At 44.4% G+C, this 18837-nt stretch overlaps 1 protein-coding gene across 1 annotated transcript in view; it reads right to left on the bottom strand.

Annotated features, from left to right (window-relative positions):
• Positions 1 to 18631, bottom strand: part of LOC116942670 (visinin-like protein 1) — a 49038-nt gene extending 30407 nt beyond the window's left edge. The window contains exon 1 of the mRNA XM_032954864.2: positions 18102 to 18631. The gene's annotated coding sequence lies outside the window, so the exon portion shown is untranslated. The remainder of the gene's footprint in view (positions 1 to 18101) is intronic.
• Positions 18632 to 18837: the final 206 nt, after the last annotated feature.

The raw sequence follows: 18837 nt of genomic DNA, 5'->3' as shown, positions 1-18837 counted from the left end.
CAGCTCACTATCAATGACAATATAATAATGCCCCTTATTCTTGGTTCTTTCGGTAAAGTCACGTAGAAGGGAAATAATAAAAATAAAACAATAAAATTCTCACGACGTTTCGATTGCAACACAAGCAATCATCATCAGGTGTGAAAACCACAGCAAGAACATTTTCGAAAAAAAGTGCTGTGGTTTTCACACCTGTTATAATTTAGTAGGCTCACATGACATTGACTTCTCCAAGAGGTTCTCTGCAAGCCATCTGGCTACCATGAGAGATTCGTTCATGAGGCTATCCACATATACAAACACAGAGACAATTTCAACCGAGAAGATGGATTCTGGCTTAGCAATCATTGGAAGGATTTTATAAACAATTTCGGGTCTTAATTGATTGTTCACGCTTACGGTGGCTTTCAGACCACATCCATTATTTTCGTCTCCCCCCTCCTCTTTTCCGAACATAGATGGACTCGTCCATCTGAACAAACTGTCAAATCGCTCTCCGTGGTGCTAACGTTAAAAAAACCGCCACTTTTTTCAAAAATTCTTGCCGTGGTTTTCACACCTGATGATGATTGCAGTCGAAACGTCGTGAGAATTTAATAGTTTTATTTTAATCATTTTATTATTTCCCTTCTACGTGACTTTACCGAAAGAACCAAGAATATGAATCCCTGCAGTCACGAAAGCTTGAAAACGAAATATAACATATGCAATTATGCATAGCGTATGAAGTTATGCCTTGTGCCTGCATGCATATGTATGACACGGGGCTCATTACAATTTTGACCTTTATTGAATATAAAGTGTTGACAATGTCCGCGATTATACAACGAGCAGACAGCTTCACAGCCTCTCCCCGGGCTGCCTTGCCTAGTGCACTTCATTGTAAATGCGGGCAGGGCCGCTGTTGCATGCTGCCCTGCGCAGGGTCACGTGGCGGTCAAGACGTTAAATGATGCCGCGGATGCGTTCGCCTGGTGGTTTGCAGATTTGTGTGTGGACGTTCACGACTTCAAAAGCCATCTCCTCCGGGTAACATTCCAGAAAAAGGGCCATGCCATGAGGGTTGTTGGGGGGTTATTTGACCATACTTCAACGTGCTGGTTAGTGTGTGGGGTTAGTGAAGGTGGGAAGCAGTGACATGGGATCATAGCACAGTACAACAATGGATTGTACTGCATTGCTCTCTGCTGCCCACAGTGTGGCTCCTGCAAAGTTAAACTAGGAACAATTATATATTTTAAATATAATGCAGCACTTTGCTGTACACAATACAATGGATTTTATATTCTTGGTTATGTCGGTAAAGTCACGTAGAAGGGAAACAATAAAATAATAAAAATATAAAACAATAAAATTCTTGCTTAAACGTCCAAAATTCCTACAGTCCACATAGGTTATTTTTTGTCATAAAATAGTCCTAAAATTTTACGATGTAATAAAAAATAAAAATTGAGATTTACGCCCCCCCCCCCCCCCCCACCAACCAACACCCACACACAACAAGAATGGTACGTATGCGTATTTAAGTGCATTATAAATAATTCCACCCAGGAAAGCCAAACCGAGTCTCAAGAATTTACATAATATCACTGCATTGGGTTGTTTTGACAACACCGTGAACAACTTTTTTGGAATTTGGGAGGAAATACGAATACCCAGAGAAACCCCAAGCATATGAGGGATAAACACACCAATCTCCTGGCCACCTTGGTTTTGGTGTGACACCCACTATTGGCCAACACAAAGTCACGTTCCGTAAAGAGCAGTTCGCCAAAATTTCCGTAATCTGATTCAACGGCGTATGCAAAATGTAACACCCTGAAATGGGCGAGGCTGATTGAGAATAATGAATATGAATGGAAGTTTTTCTTGTTATGCTTTAAGTAGTAATTGATGGAACAGGCTTTAACGAGTATCAACTTGCTCAACTTAAAAATCTCGTTGGGTTCAAACCCAGGCTCTCAGTGCTGAAGGCGCAACGTTCCGACGTGGCCATCATGGATCCAATTGTCATGGCCTATTGTTATTTAATTCTCATAATGCAGCATTTACTTCGGAATTTATATTTTAGACCCTGTGAGAGTCACAAGAGTAGGCCATTATTTTCCGAATGTTCTCCCAAAAATCTCAAATTAGAAACATAATTTCACAAATTCTGAAATTAAATTACATGCAATTGTTTTTCTTCCTGCAAAGCTCTGTAGCCTGGCTACTGCGTCGTTCTCAGCATGAAAAATGTATTGATTGATAATAATAATAATGTGTAATGATCTCTGACATTTTTATGAAGGTTACACGGTGTTGAGGTTGCATACCAAAGTCTACCCGGCGCTTTTAAGCAAATCATATTTCAAATTTTGCTATGATTGCTCACTTTTTCCACATTTTTTGTTATTTCCTTACATGCCTCGTAGGCAAGATAAATAATTCATAACAAAACAACTCAGGACATGAATAATACACTACATACTTTTTTTGTATGCTTTCCAACAACGAACAAAAAATACAACAAACATGTCCAGCTTGTTTAATTATTTCAAGCATAATTTTTGTTGGGCTATAGTCATGTCAACAAATATTTGCTTTATTTACATATGCGATCAATTTATTTGCGTACTTAATTTGGGACAGTTTAACATGTAGGTTTTTATGACCAATATTATCCATAATTATAGAGGTTAAACCCGCCACCACCCAAACTAGTAACGAATTGGCACGTTTTGTATACGTGACAAACCTCACTCATTGGCTGTGTCGGGTGGTGGCGGGTTTAACAGACACATATATTTACGCGATCTAATCCAAAAATCTCTATTATGGTTAATTCGGACACCTGTTATGTGACAATGATCAGAATCAGAATATGTATTTATACAGGAGGAATCGGATGCGCTATAAAGCTCTTTTTCACAGATGCCCAGTAGTTCCACACATACGTATGTCCATAAATCTAAACGGTGAAGTTCTTGCACGTGTGTCATTCGTGATTCAGGACATAGGAGAGCACGCACAACAGAGCGAGGCATTCCTGAGTCTCAGCAATTTCAGTCTGACGGCGTAATTCTCACAGCGACCCTTATAACACAGAAAAATATGACCCCACTGTGAGCCTCGAGCATCGGAGTGATTAAACTGGTACAAAATATATATTACTGGATGCAGGGGATGCCATTTTATTGCATTTCACTCAACGGAATTCTCTTCCACCTTTTAACTGGCACCATGAAGCTCGTGGATCGTGTTATGCCACTCGTGGCACTCGTCTATCGCTTTTAATTAAGCCGAGGGCACAAACATCACTGCGAGAGGTAGGCTTTGGTGGCTCAGGAGGGATATTGCTTTGCCCTTGTCAGAGCAGTTAACTGGCAACGTTGAATTGCTGGGTTAGAATCTTGCTCGCCAACATGAATTTGCCCATGTCAATCCACCCATCCTGTGCCATCTCCCTACCTTAACCCCAACACGTAAAATAAATAAATAAACTTATAAAAAAATTTACCAGGTAAGTTCCACATAGCTATATAGCTCTTTTTCAGAAGCGACGTGGCCACAATTCTTGTGGAATTTTAAAGAGGCCAAATACTCTAAACGCACGTTTCTAAATGTGCAGGGAAAACCGGAGGACTTGGAGAAAATTCCACGTGACCATGGGGAGAACACGCAAACTCCAAATATACAGTCGGGATCGAACCTACGACCTCCTGTATACCAGGCGAGGCAGTTAACATCTCGCCACCACGGTACCCCAAACATACCCAACAAGAAACACGTGCATGCACATTTACACGCATGTAATAATACATGCCAGTTATTTTCCAGGATAAACCTGACCGAGTCTCAAGACTCGCCTTCAGAAGTGGCCCTGCAATGGCATGTTGTGTGAAAGAGAAAACCCACCACGGGAAACGAGGGGCGACGCTCAGCATTGCCATCTCATAACCACACCTTGCAGCCCCACGCCTACACCTCCTGGAAAGTCCTGAGGGGTGGTCACCCACATTCAAGTACTCAACAGGGCTCAATGCTGTTTTACTTCATAAGATCCAATGAGATTTACGCACACAAGAGTATGATTTGGTTTTTATTCGCGTTGCCTGTCTCACCGAATTTAGCACAATTAAAACATACACGTACATGTGCAAACAGTCGGCGATGATGGCAGTGCCAAAGAAAACATAATTTATCTACCAAATTAAAATAAGACAGCTTCAAATATGTCGAGGATTAACAATGCGCAGCGAGGACACACATGCCCATCTTAAATGTCATGCCCATTAATAAGCCTTGGCTCACAGCTCTCATTGTGCCTCAATGTCTCATTTGAAAGATAAAATCTGTTTTGTGCAAATCGTGTTTTACTCTACAGGCATGGGATGCATCCTCTTCAATGCTCCCTAATTGCACCTCGCTTGTTTGGTTATTTCTTTATGGACGAGAGGGGCGGTGGTTCCAGCGGATTTGGGTACAAATGTTTTACCCCCCCCCCCCCCCCCCCCGTATATCGCCACACACACACACGCACGCACAAAGGAAACTAATAAACGTTACACATACGCACGACAACAGACGGAATTGTAATGCTTACGCAAGGTGAAAGCGAAGATCATGCAAAGTGTGTACTCTCCTTCTGTGGATCAAGCAGCTTTCAATGCGATATTTTCATGACATTTTTACTTCATGTAAATGCAAATTTTTCGCAGTGAGATGAAAGGGAAGTTGAAATATATGAAAGAGGCGGTAACCAATACAAAATATTTTTTTAACTCTAAAAAAAAGTATTTTTAGAAGTATAAAATATTTCCCGCCTTATTTTCACGGCATTTCTGTCAAACGTTGTTTTGTGAACGCACTCAAACGTTAACATGCATTGCCTTCCTCTGTAACGCTTAGCTGTGCGTGTGTGTGTGATTGTATACATGTTTGATAATTATCACAACCGTCAATGAGAAACAGGAAACAGGCACGAGCGTACCGACTTCTGCGGGGGGTGGGGGGGGCATTTCACTCTGCGCTCACGCCTGCTCGTGCCTTGCACGAAAACCGTCGTTTTTTGGGGGCGAGCGTGCACGGCGACACCTCCGTGCACACGCAGCACCCTCGTCCCCGTGTGCTTCTTGTAGAATATTGCCATGGTACGCGCGGGGCATTGAGGTCATGGTTTTTTTGTGGATCGCATCGGTTGGTCACACTCCTAAGCGTGTTGGGTTGCGAGATATTTGGAATGTTGGCAGCGAACCTGTCTGCGTGGACCGTATGTTTGGGCTATCTTTTGGGCTCCCCCAATTTCTGCCCACATCCAAAACACTTCGGGCCACGGGTGCCGATGCAGGGGCCTCTTAAAAGTTTTTTTTATACACGAGATATATTTTAGCGGATAAAATGTTATTATTACATTCAGTATCCTACTTGTTATGGAGACATGAAATCAGCTTGTATTTCGGTGCTAAGTGGAACACCGCATCCTAGGTCCACGAGCGAAAGTTACATCGCAGGATCGTGAGTGATTGTCGTGGCAAAGGCGGCCTTCATCCAACAGTGCATCGACCATTGCTGCTGCTGCTGCTGATGATGATCCGATGTGTCATATATACGGCACACGACGCATCAAATTTTAAACACTGGGCCTTCCTCTGGTGTACAAAACTGGTTTTAGGACTCCCCCTGTGCCATCCGTGGGTGACACAAACCAAATGATCCATCCTGCCCTTGTTTATATCACAGGCAGAAACATAATCTTGTTTGGCGATATCACAAATAAGATGAAGATGTTGGTGTTTTGATCACCCCCCCCCCCCCTCTGTAATGATGATGATGATGCATCGTCATCAGGGTCACTATTCTTTTCAAGAATTGATTATTTTTTGTTCTCATTTTGGTTGTCTCCTTCATGGGCCTTGCAGGAGGATGGTGGCAGATGGTGGTCGCTTGGGGAGGCCTCTCTTTCACTCGAGAAATGGATGATGAAGATGAGTGTTGCCGTCTTGTTTGCACCGCTTCTAATTTGTCCTGTCTCTTGATTTTTTTTTAAATAAAAAAACCTCTTATTCTTAGCTCTTTCGGTGAAGTCACGTTGAAGGGAAACAATAAAATAAATATAAAACAATAAAAATTCTCACGACGTTTCGACCATAACGCAAACGGTCGTCATCAGGTGTGAAAAAACCAACGGCAAGAAACATTTGAAAGAAGTGTCGGTCCGCATTAATTTATTTATTTTTAAAACGGTGTATTTATTTATAAAAAACGTCAGCGCCAGGCGCAGCGATTTGGCAGTTTATTCAGAAGGACGAGTCCATCTATGTTCTGTTTAATCCAGTAGCCTAAATCACTGAATGTAAGAACAGCCCATCATTTGCATGAACCGTAAATAATCAATTCTCAAGGGCATTGTTTGATGCGTGTAGCATAAGAATGAGAATCGATTTGAATCAGTGAATCATCACACGCCTGCTATCTGTGCATCCTTGCAGGGCATTCTAGAGGTACTGGGTATTCAGTCGTTGTGAATTGGCTGGATGATTATCATTATTATTGATATTGAAGTTCTGGACATTGGTTGTTACTGTTCCCTGTGTTCCTATCACCATATTGAGGACCCCCCCCTCCCACACTCCTTCTGTGACAAAGAGCTTCATAGCTCATCGAATTCCTCCAGTCTAAATAAGAGATTCTGATTCTGAACCGAGCACTGTACTCCAATGCTGCTGCTGCCCCATGATTATTTTTTTTTAGCACAGGTTACCAGGCACAGGCCCTGATACCCAAAATGCAAAGTGGCCAACAACAAACAGCAAGATTGAAGGTGTAATAAATACAACTAATTTATTTGGTGATACTGTATTAGTAGCGGTGGGTTCGACGCCGACCCTGACGCCTGCTGCGTATGTGGAGTTGGCATGTTCTCCCCGTGGTCGTGTGGATTCTTCTCCGGGTCTTCCGGGTTTTCCCTCCACATTTAGAATAATTCATTTATAGGATTTGACTGTTAGAAATTTCCACGTGATGATAAGCGACTTAGTTGCCCTATAATTTGTGATAGCCAGATCGCTTCTGAAGAAGAGCTCAGTGGGGCCTTACCTGGTAAAAAAAAAAAGTAGTACAATAGCAACCAACCCCACACCCACCTGAAAATATTCAACAATAAAACTGCTTTTAAAAGGAAAAGAGTATTAAATGTGATGTCGTGGATCATTGGCACCTTCTTCACTATCCCTGTGACCTCTCTATTTGCTGACACGGCGACACGTTGCCTATTATAATAGTTCTACTCAAAGCAGTGTTAGTGATGAATATGCAGAGGGATTTTTTGTTTGTTGCATAAGTTGCTATAGAGGTCCATAACCGAAAGTATTTTCATAAAACTTCCCAACAAACTGTAAGCAACCTTTCAATGTTTAGACAATGGTTGCTGGCATTAAGATATAAATGTTCAGTTACAGGAATCAGTTGGCTATAGATTGGCCTTCGTTCTACACTCATTTTGTATCATAACTCTTTTGGAATTATGTTTATCTAAGGCAAGCGTGGCTTGTGGGTAGGGTAGACATTTAATAGTTCTAACAGCACGTCAACTATCGTTTCCTTAAAGGCACGTTCTTCATATTAGTGGCTTGAAAACAAACATCGTGAATGTTGTGTGTGTGCAGGGTGCAAGGAATATAAATTGCACACATTTATTGGGCTGCACGAGATTGCTTAATAAAAGACGAACCCATTGTCTACTCTTAGTCTGGCACACCTCTTCATTAAGCTAGTGTTGAGGCGTAAATTATTACTCGGAGGCAGATCTTCGTGTAGGGGCTTGCGCCAGTTGTTTTATTAAAGACCTCTCTTCGCACACGACTCCGTGTACTGCACACTCACTGCCTACACTCCACACCCCAGGGGAAAGGTACTGGGGATTCCCTAGCACACCCACAGGCTACCCTAGCCTGGTGCCAATTCCCCCCTACCCCGGGGTCCCATCGCTCCCCCGGGGGAAGGGTACTGGGGAGGTCCCTCGCACACCCACAGGCTACCCTAGCCTGGTGCCAATTTCCCCCTACCCCGGGGTCCCATCGCTCCCCCGGGGGAAGGGTACTGGGGATTCCCTAGCACACCCACAGGCTACCCTAGCCTGGTGCCAATTTCCCCCTACCCTGGGTCCCATCGCTCCCCCAGGGGTAGGGTACTGGGGAGGTCCCTAGCACACCCGCAGGCTACCCTAGCCTGGTGCCAATTCCCCCCTACCCAGGGGTCCCATCGCTCCCCCGGGGGAAGGGTACTGGGGAGGTCCCTAGCACACCCACAGGCTACCCTAACCTGGTGCCAATTTCCCCCTACCCTGGGTCCCATCGCTCCCCCAGGGGAAGGGTACTGGGGAGGTCCCTAGCACACCCACAGGCTACCCTAGCCTGGTGCCAATTTCCCCCTACCCCGGGGTCCCATCACTTCCCCGGGGGAAGGGTACTGGGGATTCCCTAGCACACCCGCAGGCTACCCTAGCCTGGTGCCAATTTCCCTCTACCCTGGGTCCCGACTTCCACCCTTCACGTTCCCGGACTCTCCAGACGACCCTGAACCCGTGACGGGTTCCAGCTTAAATCCCCCAGGGGGACATGACGTCACCGTCCCGCCCCCTGTGCATAACGTCACCATCCGTGACGTCATCGTACCAGAGGGCGAGCGTGACATGACCACTCCTACTCTACACTAGTTTATGCCCTTTAAGTTTAACAAAAGATATCCACCAAATTTAATTTCAAACATACTCTTGGCATCTGTTCCACAATTATCTGTCCAAGAGCACAACCAGATGTCAATGTGACTCGACCTGAAAATCATGTTATGGTCCTTTGCCCGATACCCTTTATGCTGTATATACACGCCCGCTGGCGTGTGTTCATTTCAGCCACGCAGACGGGTATGTGGTTCCACCTGAGCCTATCTGGGTAACTAGGCTTGTCAATAATGGCCTTGATCAAATCAATCACTAATCCAATTAATATTTAAATTATGGCCATTGATGATGTATAGTCATTACCCAGCAGTATAAATGGGTACACAGAACCACAGATAGTCAATCGGCTAGGCTCGTGTGGTGGGGTAAAGTGTGGGTATTCCCACCTCTTCCAAGACATCTGGCGGCTCTCTCGAGCTCCTTCTAGTGGTGGTTCTGCTAGCTGTGGTATGTGCAAGAAATTGCAGGGCTGTACCTTTACATATAGGCACTGGCATTTGGGTTGTATCCATCACACGTAATGCACACCAAAACCTATATTTATCCCTCTGGGTTGGAGTCAACTCAAGTCGACTAGTGCCCACTCAATGCTCGAACAGGCGACACCATATTTGTCATTTGGGTCACCTAGATAGTCATCTGATGATCATATGTTGTATGTAGTTCTAGTACAGGATCTTTAAATCTACTTTTTGGCGGGCCACATGTATGATGAACTTTTTTCGCACCGTACGTAGCCAATAGTGCTAATCGGAGGTGCGGGGGAAGGACAACAAACTAAAGACAAAAAGCAGTTCTAAAGAAATGAGTTTCAATCTTTATTTAAAAGTGTTTAGCTCCAGTGGCTTCTTCATAATAAGATATGCGTGCGTTAATTGGCCACGGGACATTGTACATCACGTGCACAGATCTCATGGAGCGATGTCATAACGCCAGAACCAAGGGAGGGAGCACGTCTGAGAGGACGTCTACTGCAGAGATGGAATGTTGAAATCAGCTTGTGCAGGAGTGAGATGGACTTTGGCTTCCGGGACCATGTGGGATGGTAACGGTATGAGGCCTTCCTCCACCAGTGGATAGACCATGTATGATAATGATGTGATAGTAGTCATTCAGAATCTCTGAGTCCCTGGATTCAAGTGTCAGGCTTTGGATATTGGCCTTCATGAGCCATGCGAGTGAAGCTACACTTTAAATCATTTAACCCTTGTTACGTGGTTTCATTGTAAAAAAATAAACTACAAATAGACACATGAACATGTACATCCCAAAAGTGCCCCAATGTGGTGTGTGTAAAATAATTAAAATGTGGCAATGCATTGTGGATATATAACATTGAGGCCTACATTTGCATATGCATGATTCACACTGCTGTAGAGCCTGCAAATGCACCTTACAGCCCATCCAGGCAGCTCATTAAATGTAGGAAAAGGGGTTGAGTGGCCTATCCTTATTTATTTGAAATTTATGACCTACATTAACCTCCCAGGTGATGTGCACTGCATTCTGAGATCTCTGAATGTATTACACCTTGCATTGACGTCAGTGTGCTATCACGGCTCTCAAGACCCTCAATGAGTTTGTGGGTTTTTTTGGGCAATGAAATGTCAACGAGAATTGGTGCCGTGGCAAGGACAGAAGTTTGTAACGAAATAAATTTGCTATCAAAATGGCTTTTTGGAGAACATTTTCATCAAATAATTTTTCTTCGTTTTAAAATAAAAGTGTGTCCTTCAAGAGCAATATGCCAACTTTACGTGTGGAACAATTTTCTCCATTGCCATGTAAAGTACATGAGATTCCTCCGTGTGGTATGTTGATAGTCTCTGCCTGGCTTTCAACGCATGCACAAAAAAGCAACTCCTATAAATTATGTTTTACACTCAATTTTCCCTTTCTTGGCTCTGAGGTATCCACCCATCTGCACCAACAATTTTATAGCATAGTTTATGGGAGGTGGTAAGCCAGATCTTTAACGAATGTCAGGCTCAGGCCAGAAATGTCACTCACAGCTCACTTATTAATGGGTCGTGCAACTCTGTGATTATTATGGTTCCGCGAGATGAAAATTCGTTGTGTTTGGATGCCAGTGGCACAATTTTGATATAATTGGGGATTTATTTTTAAACGCCCACATTATTAAAATATAAAGCAAGGAATTGCAAAGCAGGTGGATGCCCTCAGGCAATAATTGACCTAAAAACCTTGAATTTGTTCACATTTGTGATACCCTGATGGCAGGACTTGACATTCAGAGGAGTGGTAAAAATACCACGTGGTCTGGCCTATGGTCTGAGATAGCATTCACCTCAACACACATTAATAAAAATCCAAAATAAATGATAATGCTCTCCTACCTGATTACATAACGGACATTCAGTTTATTCAACAAATGACTTTCAGATAATAACATTTGATGATAATGATATCCATAATGATTTTTGGGGTTATATTGGTTCTTGTAATTATTGTTAGTATTAACTGGCAATCATAATATAAATTGTCCACCATTTTACATGGTGTTTGTGTCACAGAACATTTGAAAACACCTCGCAAGAATATATAGTATTCCACACGTCCCTATGAAACTATGGTCACAGAGGCCTCTGTTGATAAACGTGCAATACATCTCAATTTCTCTGACCGGGTGAAATAAGGGACAGTGATTGATTTTCATTCCAGTTGCATTTTCTGCACTTTAAACAAACAAGACCGATCGCTGAAAAGCACCACTTTGTATAGAGAATAATACATAAAAACACAGGGGTGTCTGCTGGGCATTTTATTTTTACATCAATAATTCCAAGCACCAAGGTAATTTAAGATTGCTGCCACATCGCAGGGCTCGATCAAATGCGAGTTTGGGGGGATTAAGCGGTTGTGGTGACCGGTGCTCCGAGAGAGAGACAGACAAAGGTGGGATTCTAGAGGCTCTCTTTAATACTAAATAACTTAGGGGGGGGGGGGGGGGGAGTTCTCTCACCCAGTGCTAAAATTAGCCGAGTCTCAGCAGTTGCCCTCTCAGCTACCATCACGAAATGGAATTCTCGGAGGTTGGGTAAATGTAGTGTCAAAACAACGGCAGCGGCTGTTGGCGGCGGGACGTTGATGATGAATTGAACAAGCCGTGTTGGGAGTGCACGGGGAACACATTTGGATCAATGTCATCGCGGAGAGCGACACACCACCTACGCTGCCCGCCATGACGACTCGGCGGTAATTCAGCAAGTTCGCCCACCATGCGTGAGGCGCCAATACGCAAGTATATTTAACCAAAACCCCTCAGTCCTCTGGCTAATGCATCGCTGGCTGTTTAAATATCAGTGAAGCAGTGTTCCTGAACTCAAGAGATCATTGCGCGGGGCTTATTAGCAGTGACTGACCAAAACCAGTGGGGACAAGTCTCTAATATGACATCTTTATCATAATCTGCATGATCATATTGCAGTTTTTAATGTCCTTCAAACTTCCTGACACATGCCTCACAGTGCAAGAAGCGCCTTTTGACCCTCTACAAAATGGTATCCATTTTATGACCCTGACGGAATGATGGGCTGAGTCGACCCCTTGACCTGGACTCGAATGTATGACCTGATTTTGAGAGATGGTGATGGTTTGGGGAGACCTAGATATAGCAGTGGATAGATCATGGCTGGTGATGATCGTGATGATTGTGCTCCTGGTTACACATACTCATAAAAAACACTGAATGCTGTACCGCACACAACATAGAACTCCTCGTTTATGCTTTGCATTTCTTTAAATTCATACTTTTTTTTCCGAACGCCAATTCTCACAGTGTTTGACCCTGCCACGTGCCAGGAATCCGTTGGTTGCCATCACACATCGCCAACGCTTTCTATCCGCTGCCATAACATCTGCCCATCTTCACCTTTATATTTTGAATACAATTGATATAAAATCAGGTTGTTCTGTATTAGTGTTGGTCGTTTCAAGTTTCGAGCTTATTTTGTTTTACCAGGTGCGATCTCAAGATACCGGGATTTGCAAGAGTGAGCTTCGCCTCCAAAATGACAAGGGCAAAAAGCAAATAAAATACAACAATGAAACAAATGGAAATCAGTACAAACAAAAAATGGTATCACATGAGAAATAAAAAAATTCTGCACAAACATGAATCAATGTCAAATAATGCATTCTCAGCTCGGACAGATTATTCTTTAGATGTTCACAGCAGAAATTACAAATGCATCTACATATTAATTACACGACTATAGGGTGACGATTGAACCAATTATGTAAACGGACAAGGGCATGCGTGAAATGCAATGGCAAGCGATGTTATCGAAGAGAATCGACAGTTGTTGGAGTTCGTAGGTGAGCAACAGAATCCATCCTTCAGCAGCGAGTCAACGCTATCGCAGCCACATTGACAGCACGTCCTAATGCGCTGGAAACCGGCTGCTACAAATTGTTTGGTTCTTTCGGTAAAGCCACGTAGATATAAAAGAATAATAATAAAGTGAATAAAAATAATATTAAAATAATAGAAAACAAAAAAACACTTATGTAGACTGTAGCCTGGTTCTTAATCGGAGTGAGTGTATTGGAAATCTATAATGTGGACCGTAGCCTGTTTATTAAGTTTGGTGAGTGTACTGGCAGTCTATAATGTAGACTGTAGCAATGGTTATTAAGCTGCAATGGTTATCGGCCGCTGCAAACACAGGAACTGCTGCTGCTGCTGCAAGCTGCACCCGGCTTTAAAACACTCTGGCTACGAACAATGGTGCATCTGTGTTCGTGTGCGTATTTGTATCTATAAATATGTACGTGGTGTGAAAATATTAATAAGAAATTATGTTGATAGCGTGTTGAGCATGCAGGGTTAATGCTGCTCGGCCATAAATACACAAACCTTGGTTTGACTCCCAGTCTAACACATTAGCAGCAATGCATATTAATCACTCACCCTTGTATGGGCTTACCCTAGGTGGACTCAGCCTAAAATTAGCATTGATGCCAGCCCTGGAGATAAATTGGCAACTGGTTATGTTGCTGGCCCCATCGCACCAGCCTATCTCTTTACTGGCATTTGCAAGAATAAAAGAGCTCGCCAAGAGACTGACAAAGCGCGTGTCTTTATAGATGCGCATCAAGGTACATGTGCATGTGTGTGTAATAGTGTGCTCGCTAACATCACTTGCCCCAACAGTCTATTGCAGGCTATACGGTGGATTGTTGTCTTTGTTTTTTGTAATAGTGTGGGGAGCGGCGGCGGAGTGGTTAGCGAACGTGCGCTACGAACCTGGTAACCTGCGTTCGATTCCCAGTCATGGTTAACGTCAGTGGTGATTACCTGATCTGGTCCTGAGCCTGCCCCAAGTTGACTCAAATTAATGCCTGGTACGGTGTGTAAACATCAGCACTGGAGAGACAAAGGTGGCCGGGAACGGTACTGGCCACACCACCTGCTCATGTCCCGTGCTTGCATTTTTGAGTGCTGACAACCAGCACCTGCCACCACGGTGCGTATGTCTATCTGCATGTCTACATGGGGAAATCTTTGTCCGTGTGGCGTGTGACATAAATCAATTGAGCCTGGACTGGGCATCCTGTCGGTTGACCCAGCCTAAGGGTTAGTACCTGGCACTGGACAACACACGTGTGGTGGTCCCACCTCGTTCTGCCAATTCGTCACTGGAGCTCTCACTAACGCCACTTGCTTCAACAGCGTATACGCGCAGGATGAAAGGGAACACTCATTGTCTATGTGTGGCTAATGATATCTGAACTGGTCCTGGCCACCACCAGCTCCCTAACCTTCACCAACCCCCGCATTGACCAGTTTGGTGAAGTAAGGTCAAGTAACCTCCCGCATGCCCGAGGGGGCACGAAGGGCAGTGGATTGAAAGGGAGCTGTAAATTCTTCACGTGAGTGCGTTTACGAGTCAGTGTGCACGTCTCCGTGTGTGTGCACGCACAGCAAGACATTTGACAATCCACTTCTTCACGGGGTCTCTCCACGCAAGTGTGGATTGTGAGGAGCTATTTGACCATACGGTGACCAAGCTGGAGAGGCATGTATTTATAGGTGCGCATGCCTATGTGGGTAGGTTTGTGTTTATAGGAATGGGCCATGAAAGTGTTTTACAGCCACTGCGTGTAAGTTTTAGTTATCCACTATGTATATCACGATTAGGTGTGTGTCTTTTATAAGTGCGTGCATATAATATATAGTACAGTGTATGTGTTCATAGATACTGTATGTCTGTTTTTATTGGCATCTATATTTTATAGCTATTGGTCTTGATATATATGAGCATGTTTTTTACACAGTTATCAGTAACCGTTATACAGGGGACATGATTTAGGCTTGTCACGTTTATTTTGAACGTCTATGTTGAATATGTATGCAATCGTAAGCACACACGTTGTGAGAATTTTAGTGTTATTTTATTTGATTAATTTATTATTTTATTCTCATTCTACGTGACTTTACCGAAAGAACCGAAAGAAGACACACACGTGTTGTATGAGTAAAGTTTAAAGTCGGTGCTTCACTGAACGTATAAAGTGACAGGTTAATTAAAAAAAACAGTCATTAAATCAACGTCACTTCATTTTAATGAGTGGAAAGGTAGACTTTGCTATTTCATTAATATATCTAATTTAATTTGCATGATACACGTTAGATGATACGCGTGTGTGTTTTATTGTCCGGCTATGAATAATTGTGCTCTTGAGATGCACAATGTTGATAGATGTTTATTATAGCCGTGTCAGCGTTCGATATGTTTTGAGCCATGTGCGCCCACGGCTAAATCACCCGAGATCTGCTCACGCGATTTTGCGAAGCTGAGCGGGTATTCAGCCTGGATAGTGCCTGGATGGGTGCTCGCCATGCACAAACAGTTTGTCGTAGGGCTTGCAGGCTGGGCCGTACGTGGTGAGCAGTAGAGGGCAGTGCAGGAAAGCCCGTTGTTGCACAGTACTTCTGTGCTTCTGCGTCTTTGCTCCCCCGCCTTTCACAAACCCGCACAACGTCAGTATGGTCACATCGGCTACGGTAGAAAAATAAAATAACCCACGCGACCTGCACAGGCGTGGGGAGGGCCCTACATCGAGCAGTGGACTGGCAAAGGGCAGTACATGCCAGGGACGTGCCGGTCAGGGGAGGCAGAGCCTCATCTGTCATACTCCAATGAAAATAGCTGTTACGAAAAGTAAAAAAAAATCAAATCAATATTAAGATTTTTCCACTGATCTGTGTTATATAAATGTCACTGCTGTACGATTCCAATCATTTTTATCGTCAAAATCGCCAAATTTGCGGAGCTCCGCTGCAAATACAAGAAGAGACGAGAGGTGAGGCAGCGACGAGCTCAGCCTCCCCTCTGATTGCGCAACCCCTCAGTAACTAGATGGAGAGCGGACAATAAGCGCGTGCCTGTTACTATCTCAGTATGTCACCAATGTAATGTTTGTAGACACCTTCATTTCATGTCCTCGCCTTCCAAACTCCAGGCAACTTATTTCACGTATGTGTATAAAGATATTTAGGCTCGCTGGTCTCGTCATGAAACTACAATGAAAAAGCACCAGGGGAGGCAGCTACCACATCTGCCTCACTGAGGGGGACGTGTCTAACACGCCCCCCTTAGTGAGGACACGCCCCCTGAGTGAGGCTACGCCCCCTCCGTGAGGCCACACCCCCCTCAGTTAGTGAATCTGGCTCTGACACTAGCCAGTGCCTCCCCAGCCATTGACCTCACCGCACGTCACTGGTACATGCACACAAGTACACAACACCGAGGATCGATGGCTACGTTCAATTCCCGCTCACGGTAAAACAACCGTGGCGAATATTTGAACCCGGTCGTCGGCCTTAACCTAGGTCAACTCAGGATTAAGTAAGCATCTGGTGCGGTGTGCAAGCATCAACACAGACGATACAAAGGCGGCCGGCGAGCGGTTTTGGCCATCCAACGCCTCGTGTGCCGTGCCAACCTTAATAGGTGCTCGCAAACAGCACTTGGCCCAACATCCTGTTGTGGCTGTCGCGAACATGTTTGTCTTCGTGTGGTATTTCACACCCCACTCACCGCGTGCCCACCTGTTTAATGAGGCTTTACACCACTATCAGCAGCAGCAGCAGTTACAGCCACTGTCCTCACAGCCCTTTAAATGCAACGAGGCCCCCTTGCGTGCTCGCTTGTTAATAATTATCCCTGGATATTCTGCGGCATCACGGGAGATTTCGCTCTCGTTATGAACTCCCAGTAATCGCCTTCGTTAAAGACCTCGCCTTGCCACCTTTTTTTTTGTGTGCGCGCGGAATGCGGTGGATTTTTCGGGACATCGATGTGCGGACACTTCAGCTCACTGAAGCAATTGCCCAACCAGTGCCAGCGGTTGTCACTTAATTTTTTTTTTACCGCTGCTTGCCGAGCAGGGCATTTTGTATACATCGTAAGGCAACGCTGCAGCCTTAGGGGCGGAGGGTATATTTATATATATTTTAACACATGTACAAATGCGCGCACGCACATACGTATACACGTATTGTAATAAACTGCAGATCACTGTCTAATAATGTATGTTCCATGTGAAGGGGGTATACGTGCATGATTTTGTTGTATACTAACGTATATAAACATTGGTTACACAATGTAGATTAATAGATGAGTAGAGTACGTGGTAATTTATTAGGGGTTTTTCCCCATCACACAAAAAATTATTGACACAGTATCATATACCCTGACATGTTCTCAATTGACGCCTTCTTTCCACGATCTTACTCTCTTGAAAAATAGATTCCATAGGCTCTCATTCGGTTGTTAATCACAATTGTGATGAACACACTCCAGTGCTACATATTGACGCTACTTTACATTGCATTCGCATATACTGCATGTTAAATGCTGAATGTATATACATGCATCTTATCTGGTCTTTTTGGGGTTTCATCCGCAAATAATACAACACGATTGATTTTCACATTGAGTTATGTTTGCGTCTAACATGCGCATTGGGTTGGTGAAGCGGTGGTGCGGTTGTGAGCGCCATTGCGATAAGAGTCCCGCAAGCCGAGTTGGATTCCCGTCCATGACATTACAAGTGAGTGCGATGTGAACTAGTCCTGGCCACCACCTCCTTCAACTCAACCCAGGAATGACCAGCGTGGTGCAATATGGTCAAACAAGCCTCACCATCATCATTCACCAGTGGATTGGCAAAGGGCCATGAATTCGAATTATTATTACGCATTGTATACATGTATTTATACGAATAGTGCATACATGTTGTGCAATCACCATGATGGAATACGTGGGTAATTACGCATATTTACTCCTGCCGGAGCGCGCTGCTTATACAGCAGCACGCGGTGCGTGATGTAAACATGTAGTTTATAACTTACCGGTCTTGTTGAATGTGCCGCGGTGTCTTCTTCCCACGGGTGCGATTGGCGATGGGAGCCGAGTTGTCCGGCAGTCGGGAGTGGCTCGAACACCCAATGCCGGCTAGCCTGCAGCAAGACGATGCCCTCTCCCACGCAAGGATTGAGTCAGCGACGCGCGAGAGGGTGAGCTTGCGAGGAAATTTATAGACAATTAAATTATATCAAATTGAGTGAAAGCTCTCTCCGGTAGCGATAATTGCTGCTGATGTTGTTTTTGTTGTTGTTTAAAGTGCACTTGAGAGGTGCAGAGAGACGCGGAGCATTAACGAGGCGGTGAATAGATGCTCGGGACGGAACACAGAAGAGACTGTGGAAATTTCTACCTTGGGCACTGGTGGCTGGTTGGTTGGTGGTACGCGCGCACGCGTTTCACATTCAAGCTAAAGGCACTCCCACACCTCGCCAGCTCCACTAGTCTCTCTCCCTCTCTCGCCTCTCTGCTGCTCATAACCCAAAGGCAGGAGACAGGGCGGGAGGGGAAGGGAGAGGGCACTTTAGCGCAGCCCAGCGGCTTACGTCACGCCCCGGGACGGCACGAAAAAAAAACCAACGGATAGGGGAGAGGCTGGTGAGGAGCGGGATTTTTTTTGTGGCTGCAGTTTTCATTGTGCACTGCAGCACCTCCTCCTGCTTCTTCTTCTTCTTCCCTCCCCTCCCCGCATGTTCACCGAGCATAGACAACAACCAAAAAAAA

The sequence above is a fragment of the Petromyzon marinus genome, chromosome 15 (assembly GCF_048934315.1).
Source record: "Petromyzon marinus isolate PM22_M1 ecotype Great Lakes invasive population chromosome 15, UKy_Petmar_22M1.pri1.0, whole genome shotgun sequence".
NCBI lineage: Eukaryota > Metazoa > Chordata > Hyperoartia > Petromyzontiformes > Petromyzontidae > Petromyzon > Petromyzon marinus.
The sequence above is the reverse complement of the archived record's forward strand: the minus strand, read 5'-3'. Positions and strand labels throughout refer to the sequence as shown.